The sequence below is a fragment of the Marmota marmota genome, unplaced genomic scaffold, assembly GCF_001458135.2.
Source record: "Marmota marmota marmota unplaced genomic scaffold, marMar, whole genome shotgun sequence".
Classification (NCBI taxonomy): domain Eukaryota; kingdom Metazoa; phylum Chordata; class Mammalia; order Rodentia; family Sciuridae; genus Marmota; species Marmota marmota.
This window is the reverse complement of record NW_026000174.1, coordinates 53,608,646-53,617,808: the sequence shown is the minus strand read 5'-3', so window position 1 is coordinate 53,617,808 and position 9,163 is coordinate 53,608,646.

Sequence of the window (9,163 nt, the reverse complement as noted above, 5' to 3'; positions counted from 1 at the left end):
GGCTGTGCAGGGGGCACAAAACCAAAGCAGGTTAGCACTTCACACCCTACTTGTTTTTTCTCACCCAGCTCTTAGACTTTCAGGATGACTTAGGACCTCTGAATGTTTTCTCCAGCAAGAGTGTAATGGATTTTTTGTACCAATACATCTACGTTTCATTGTGCTTCACCCTCCTTTTCCCTGAATGCCTGTTTTAAGTTTCTACCCAAATCCTACCAAGGTTTTCATGATCTTTTATTTAAAATATAGAGATAGCTTCTTAAGTAATCAGCCTTCCATCCCTCTCTCTCCTCTCTCTCTGTCCTCTCTCTCTCTCTCCTCTCTCTCTCTCTCTCCTCTCTCTCTCTCTCTCTCTGTCTCTCCTGGGGATTGAGCCCCAGGGTGCTCTACACTGAGCCCCATCCCCTGTTGTTTTTATTTTTTATTCTGAGTCAGGGTCTTGCTCAGTTGCTGAGGCTGGCCTCGAGCTCGTGATCCTCCTGCCTCAGCCTCTCAAGTCCCGGGGATTACAGGTTATGCCCCAGCGGGCCCAGCTAGGTGGCCGTCTTAATAATCCAGGGAGAGTTGATGTGGCCTTGCACGTAAAGAGAGAGGGGAAGGAAAAGATGCCGCCTTTACGGGACAGGTGGATTTCTCCCTCCATTTCCGGGGGCTCCTCCCTGGAGATGAGCTCTCATTGGAGCAGGCAGGGCTGGGAGCCGCCCTGGAGCTCCGCGGGACGGACGGTGCCCTCCTCAGGCTGCAGGGTGGCCTGGTGGGAAGCACCCGCACCCCTGAGCAGACCCGGGGGCAGAGCAGCTGCACTGCAGTGACCCAGATGTGGGGATCTGGATGTGACGATTCAGAACCTGGCTTCTCGGGGATTGTGTCGAAGTTCAAGATCAATCCCATCTGAAGGTCTCCGAGCCAGGACCCCAGTGAGCAGGACGGGAAAAGCAGGACAGAGACACAGCAAGGCCGAGGGGACCAGCCTCCACTCCAGGGGCTTCAGGCCAGAGCTCCTTGGGCCTCTCCCCCCAGCCAGTTAGTTCTCTGCCAGGCCTGGGGCTCCCTCATCCTGGGAATCTGCAAATCTTCATCCACAATCTCAATGTTCCTGGAAATTCACCCACTTAGGAAAACTGGCCCCTAATGAACCCATTTTTAGACTAGATTGAACACAGGGAAATTTGAAACCCATCCTAATGGGTACTTACCCAATGTGACGTATTGATAGACAACGGAGACGACATCACCCCAAGGATCCTGAGGTGGCCAGACACCACCAACTGTGACCAATGTCATCCCCACACACCTTCCCGTGCCCACCCCTCAACAAGTCTCCTTTAAAAGCCCCCAATTCCACAAGCCCATCTCCCTCTGAAGACAGCCTGTGCCCCCCCTTGAGTGTGTGTTCCTTGCCCCGTGTCCCCAGGAGGTGACTCCTCCAATTCGTTTCCATGATGTCTCTTAAGAACTTGCTCATCTGCACTTCAGGTCCCCTCTCCAGGAACTCCTGGGAGCTTCCTCCCCAGGGAAGCTAGCGCCTGGTGCGTCACAGAGGCGGTCCCAACGTCATCTGTCATTGCTGTCTTTGGTGTCCTGGTCACCACCATGTGCGCCCTCGTTACCATCAGTTAGACCTGCCCCGAGGGAGGACAGGACCCCTAGACCGTGCGTCCTGAGCCCCCAGTGAGAGGTAGGTCCCAGGTCTGGTCACTTCAGCACAAAGTCTCACCCTGTGTCCTGGAATGGTACCGAGTGGACGGGTGGGGACCGCGGAGCATGAGAATGAGTGACAGATTCTGCACATTCAGCCTTGGGACACTTCCTCTGGGTTGGAAGCCCCCGTCTCCTATTTCATTCCCTCTGACGGTACTCGAGACAAAGGGAGAACAGATGTCCCTTTTGTCATTCCAAGGATGCCCCAGAATTGGCGAGACACCATCTGTGGCCAGTTCCGACCCCTCGGGCAAAGAGGGGTTCCAGATGTCTTGGAGGCGCTGGCCGCTCAGCTGGGGGACGGGCATGGGGGGACGTCGCCGTCTCTGGGCTTCAGCTGAGCTGGGAATGTGGAGAAGGAGGGTGTCCAGGAGGGAGCCCCCGCAGGCGCCCAGAAGGTGCCCTGTGCTGGGGTGCCAGGTATAGGGGACTCAGCCGGCACCACTCACGGGAACCCGAGGGAGCACGGCAGCACACACAGCCTCAGGGCCCTTCCATTTCCCAGACTCCCTTGCAACTGGGATCAGCCATGGGATCCTTTGGCCAGTGGACTGTGGATGGGAACTCTGGTGTCACTTCCAGTAGAGACACGAGAGCCTTCCTCTCCTCTGCTGGGGACCTGGAGGCCACATGTTCCCGATGATGCTGCTAACAGCAGACTTCATGTGAGCAAGAGATCTGTGGCCCTGAGAGGCCAGGAGTTACCTGTTACTGCAGCAGAGCCTGGCTCAGCCTGACTGACGGTTGGAGTCACGTCTACCGGGTCCCCTGAAGATCACTCTATCAACACGAGAGCCAATCAGAGGGACTCTCGGGATCTTGTTCAACGATGCCCTTTTCACAGAGGGAAAAGCCAAGGCGACCCAGAAAGTGGAAGCAACAAGCCCAATGTCTAGAGGGACACAGGTGAATCCACAGCTGGGGGTTCCTGACCCGCGGCCCACGACGCCCACACAGGTCAAGTGTATGTTCCTGTGAAAAATATTCCTGACGTTCAAGACTCGCTCCTCAAGAGATGCCTAAGCAGACGTCTTACTGGGGGACAAGACTGATGCCATGTCCTGCTCGACTCTGAGCACCTCACTGCAGAGACCCCCTCCCCCCTCCAGCCTGTCACCCTTGCCCCCTCGCCTTCGGGAACCCCACCTGCTGGAGGTCTCTGGTGACATCTGACCCTGTCACCGAAGCCAGAGGTGGGCTCTGCCCCAGGGGCATATGGGCAAAAGAATTCATCGATTGCAATAGTGACAAAATCGTGTTGAGATATTGAGTAGTGTGGGAGCACTGACCTCGTCTAGGGTGGAGGTGGCAGGTTGGGACACTCCTCTGAAATGGGACTTGGTCAGGGGAGAGGGGAGAGGCCCAGAGCTGCATGTGCAAAGGCCCTGTGGCAGGAGGGAGCTGGGCGAGGTTGATGGCTTTGGCAGAGGGAAGGAGAGAGAGGTCTCTCTCCAGAGTTGCACAGTTAGAGACAGGGCCAAGGCAGAGGGGTCCTTGCAGGGCCACGCCATGGATTTGGGATTTTATTATTTTAACCTGAAAGCCACCCGGGGACTCCCGATTGTAGCCTTGGGTTGACGATGGCGGCTGCTCTGCATAGAGCTGGTCGGGGAGCAGGAAGACGCGGCTGGCAGGAGCGATGGGGAGGGAGGACAGGCTCAGGATGCACGTGGGAGCCGACTGGGCGGGCATGAGTAAGGCCACTGCATGAGGGTCTTGGTGGGGACACAGGGGCCGTCACCTCCTGACTGGGCAACGGACTGCCTGGCGCTCCTGACCCCTGGTGCAGGGAAGAGGCTGATTCACTTACAATGGGACGGAGGTTTGAGTGGCGGGAGCGGCAGGGGAGGCTGGGCAGTGGGTCCCCTTCCTTGTAGGCCGGAGGCAGAGTTGCCGGTGTCCACCCCAGTACCTCTTCTCTGCCCCCTGAGTAACATAACCCCTGAGCGTTAGCTGAACACACACGGGAACAATGAGTACCTTTCAAGCATTCTTGATAACAAGATGTGAGCAGAAATACTGTCTTCACCTGCTGGGCTTTGCTGCAGAAGGAGGAAGCCTGACTTCCCTTTTTGCTGGCCTTCTTCTGGGTAACTGGAAAGTGGCCTTGATGTCTGGAGATCAAGCAGCCATCTTGGAGCAGGAGGAGTAGCCCCATGCTGAGGATACGGACTAGCAATGGAAGGAGCCGGGCACTGAGCCTCTGGAGTGTCACACCAGCTCCAAAAATCCACCTCTTTGCCAAGTTCCTGACGTGGTGCAAATCAATCCGTCAAGTCCTGATGTCTGGAGTGTCCTCTCCCTCCCTCTCTGACCCTTCTCCTGGCTACAGCCGCCGTCCCCGTCCTCTAATGCGCTAATGCACTCGCAGACTTCACGCTCACTGCTCCTTCTGCGTGGAATGTTCTTTCACCGCGTCGTCCTGTTTGGTTCAGCTCAAACGTCCCTTCAGAGAAGGCGACCCTGCAGAGGGGCCTCCCGGGGCGAGACAGAAGCCCCCGCCCTTGATGGTGCTCACCCCCCGAGTTCACCAAGATGCTCGGCAGGTTCCTCCTTCTGTTGGGACTTCTGAGGCCAGAAAAGGGGATCGACTTGCCCAAGATGGCCAACTGGGTCAAGGACACTGCCGGCAGGTCCAGGCTTCTCCGGGGGCAGAGTCACCTCCTCCAGAGTGGCCTCGTGCTGGTGTCCCCAAGACACAGTTCTGAGGGGCCACTCAGGCGTCCCTGGTGGGCCCACCTTCACGTGGCCCCGCGTTTTTCAAACCTGAATGGCCTGCGTGGGGAGGGGACGGGGAAGGGGAGGCCGGGACGTGGCCATGTCTGGAATGAAGAGCTGCGGGCCTCGGAGCCGATAGCGCTTTATTGACAGGAGATGAAAGTCCCCGGGGCCGCGCGGCTTCGCACTATTTTCCGAGGTGCCATTCACTCGGCTCCTCTGAGGGAGAAGGTCCCCCCTAAAGCCGCTTCCCCACCCCTTTCCTGCCCCTCCCCCACTCCTACCCTTGGCCCCTGGGGGGGGGCCCTGCCTGGGATGTGGCCAAGTAGGGCAGGTGCCCGGCCTCCCCCAGACCCGGCCTCCCCCAGACCTGGCCCTGCCCTGCCCATCTCCAGGCCCCACACCAGGAAAAAAGATGCAGGGTCCCCAGGCTGGACTGGGGAAGGATCTGCCCTGGGGGACCAGGTGACCAGGGAGGAGGTACAGAGGGGCCACAGCACACTGACCACCTGTGGTTTGCGGGTCAGAAGCCCCAGGTGGGTTCGTCTGGGCTGAAACCAGGAGAGGACGGGCCACATTCCTCCAGAGACCCCAAAGAACCTATCCTCCTCTGGTCCAGCTCCAAGGCCACCCAGCCCTGGGCACCGGCTCCTTCCTGGCATTCAAAGGCAGTGACCCCAGACTGACCCCTCCACCCCCTCTTTACCTGAAGGGACCCTGTGGTTACTTTGCTCCCCCTACCTCCCCGGGGACCCAGAACCCTCTCCCAATTCAAGGTGAGGGACCACCTTAATTCCACCTGTGACCATGCCATGGACTCTGTGTGCCCCCCTGGGGTCCCTAGGCTGGGAACCCGGGGAAGGGATTAGTGGCCTCATGAGAGGAAGGCGCCACCCTCTCCTCCTCAGTCACAGCCCCAAGACAGCCCCCGGCACCCCCACCCCCCAGCTCCGGGCAGGAAGGGGGTCCTCAGCAGACACCAGCCCTGCGGGGCCTGGATCTTGGACTTCCAACCTCCGGAGCTGTGAGAAATAAATGTCCCTTGTTTAAGCCGCGGGGTCTCGGGCGTTTTGTTATAGCAGCGCAACCCGACAGAGACAAACCTTCCTTCCGCCCTGCTACGTGTTCTAAGGACAAGGACATGTGCATACCTGAGGGGGGGGTGCCGGGTCAGAGAGGGTGTGTGCGTGCACGTGTGCATGTGTATGGGTGCGTGTGCGTGGATTTGACCTTCTGGCAGGAAGCAGCTAGCACAAGGCAGAGGGGGAGTGAGGCAGGTCTAAGTGTCACGAGTGTGAAACTCAGGTTGGAAATAGATGTAACTTTTTAAGACTTTTCTCTGTGACGTTCTAGGTGGACCCCTCTTTTTGCTGGTGCCGCACACCTCAGTCACCCCAGGGCTGCGAGTTTCTCGGCCTCCACTCAGGGTCAGGGTCAGCAGCTGGGCCTCCTGGGGCTCCCGGCAGCTGGACTCTCCCCTTCCCATCTGGGCCCTGCCTCCCTGTCTTTGGGCCCACTTGAGTCCAGGGTCCCCTAGGCTGTGGGGCAGGAGGGGTCTCAGCACTCCCAGAGTGCCTGCCACCCCCCGCCCTCTGCAGGGGTCTCCACCCTGCTGACGGCACTGGGGCACCCCTTCTTGTCACCTTGCTGGGACAGCAGGCTGCTCCTCACCCTCTCCTTGGGAAGCAGGACATGTCCTTCTGCAGCCCCAACCCAGCACAAAGGGCCATTAGATGGGACCCCAGAGAGTCCCCATCCAGGACAAAGTGTCGCGCTGCCCCCAAGCTCTGCAGTCCCAGTTCAGTCAGAGCCTCTTCCCAGACGGCTCAGACTCGCACTCCAAGGCAGAGGGTCACAGCTGCATTCCAGAGTCCCCAGGGAGGGCTCCTTCTTCCCCAGTGACAGGCCCCCTCCCAGAGCAATGAGAGCCATTTAAAGGTGGGGCCACAGTCCCTGCTGGTGAGAGGCGGGAAATGTCAAAGGGCTGAGAAAGTGACCGAGAAACATATTCATGAAGAGGTCACTTATCAGCTTGTCAAGACCCAGCGTGATGAGTGGCGCGGTCCCCGGCTCACCTTGCCACCAGGCTCAGTTCTCTTCTCTGTAAAACAGGAAGGAACTGCTCCCACCTACCACGCGGGTTGTTCAAGAGCTAAAGAGAAGCAGATGCTTAAGAATCTGGGTCCCCGGGCCTGGTGCCCCGCAGTAATCGTTATTCTGAGGTGACAGGGAATCGGTATTTGGAGATTTCCCATTAATCACCTGTAGCCTCCATTAGGAATTAATGTCTAAAAGCTGTGATGTTGCAGGTATGGTGGCACACACCTGTCATCCCAGCGGCTCGGGAGGCTAAGGCAGGAGGATCGTGAGTTCAAAGCCAGCCTCAGCGACTTAGGGAGGCCCTAAGCAACTCAGTGAGACCTTGTCTCTAATAAAAATACAAAATTTGGTTGGGGATGTGGCTCAGTGGTCCAGTGCCCCTGAGTTCAATCCCAGGTACTCCCCCGCCCCCTGTCCTATCAAAAACAGGGCTGAGGATGTGGCTCAGTGGTTAAGCACCCCTGGGCTCAGTCCCTGTAAAAAAAGAAAAAAAATTTAGGCTAAACCAATTATAAACTGTTTAAAACGCTTTGCTCCAGTCATATTGATTATGTGATATTGCTTATTAACCTTTTGTAATTTTTATTTTTGTTTTTCTAACCTTTCGGCTGCTATGAAGTTGAAATCACAGAGCCCTGTTCAGGGGAGGGCATCTCCACAGGGACAACCAAGTCCACGGTCACCCCAGCTGTTTCTCCCCCTCCCCAAGAACAGGGGTATTGCCTCTGGGGACAGCCCAAAGGCTATGGCAGGTAGCTAGTGTGGCTGCAGTTTCTCCTGTGGAAGCCACAGAGCAGGGGACGTGTGACGCGGCCACATACTGTGAGTGCTTATGCGGCTTTTTCCACCCATGGGAAGACGGTGGACGGTGCCATTTGGAAAGGTTCCGTGGAATCGCGCCGCACAGGGGCTCGGGGTCTCCTGACGCTGCTCCATGGACAACTGCCTTGCTCTCCTTTTTGTGGGGACATGGACTGTCGCTGGGCAGCTTCTCAGGCCCTCGGAGACACCGTGGCCTCAGACGTGAATTCTAGAGCCAGAGAAGCTGGCGCGAGGCTCTGCCGTCTGGCGCTGGCTGGCCCTGGGCGGAACTCCACCCCCAGCCCGTCTGCCCTCTCAGCACCTGACCTGGGGACGACACCTACCTCAGGGACGGGAAGGTTAGATGAGGTCAGGTACTGACCCCTCCCTGAGGGGCAGGCTGAGGCCCACGTCACCATCCCCGAGACGCGCTGGAGGTCACCCAAGGCCCTGGGGAAGAACGGGGTGAGAGTCTGGGCTGTCACACCCAAACCTCAGAGCCCTGGGGGACTGTCCCCTCCTCTCAGAGCTGGGCACAAGTTCCTAGCCTTTCCTTGTCCTTTCCTGTCATCTATATCCCCTTCCTGTCCCCCACCAGTGGTGTCAGCTGGAGAGCATGGCTGGGAGGCCCGGGGAAGCTTGGGCGGAGCCTCAAACAGCAGAAGGACATTCTGGGGAGGGTCGTGAGGTGGGAGGGGCCTGAGTGGAGGCGGAGACTGCGGTTGGGGGCGTATGGGTTGCCGACGGCTGCTGTAACAGGCACTCCCGGCGGCATGGCTAGAGCACCTGAAACTCATTGTCTCACGGTTCTGGGGGCCAGGAATCGAGCTCAAGGTGCCAGCGGTGGTGGTTCCTCCCAAGGGCCAGGAGGGAGAATCCGTTGACACCTGTCCCCCCTTCCCCTGCGGTGCGGGCCATCTTTGGCATTCCTTGTCCCTGGGAGGCCTCGACCCCACCGCTCCCCATCTCTTTGTTTTGTCTGTCAAGCTGGGGTCTCCCTGTGATGCCCAGCCTGGCCTTGAACCCCAGAGGCTCCAGCCATCTTCCTGCCTCAGCCTCCCGCGGGCTGGGACCAGCGGGCACCCTCCGCTCGGCTTCCCCTCCATCTCCCCTTTCAGCTGTCACACGGGTCACGTGGGTTGAGTCATGGGACTCACCTTGGCCAACCTGCCGTGAGCCTATCCCGACGAGGTCCGCCCTGCAGTAGGGGGAGGCAGGACTTCTACCTGCGAATGGAGGCTCTGCCCTTGCCTGGGGGGACCCAATGTGGCCTGGACTCGGGGACTTCGGTGGAGAAGAGGGGACTGGGAATCGGAGCCGATGGGATTTGTTGATGGATGAGACGGGGACCAAGGTGACTTCAGATTCCGACAACCCGGGGACGTCGGGCGGGGGCTGGGAAGCGGCTGGGGAGAGAAGTGGAGAGCGAGGTTGTGCAGCCAGCTGTGGCGGACACATCTGGCGTTTGCCCTGGCGTCCCCCGAGGGCTCCCCTTGTCCTGGGCTGGAGGAAGCGGGCCCTAATGAGAGGCAGCTGCAGCCGGGCGGCCGGCACCCATTTGTTCTGCTTTCAGCATCAAAGGCCTGAGAAGAAGTGGTTGTCCAGCCCTGAAGGCCACGGCCATCCATCTTGGAGGCTGCACTGCCAAGAAGCTGGTCCCCACGGCCAGTGCCTGCTCTCAGCGAGGAGCCCCCACCTCCCCGGCATGATTTCCTGCTGCAGCCTCAGAACCTCGCCGTGCACCAGACCCTCGCGCCCCGCCCCCCCATCCGTCCCGCCGAGGGGCTCCCACACCTGACCGAGGAGATGAAAGGGACGGGGGGCTCCTGGGGGCACGGCTGGC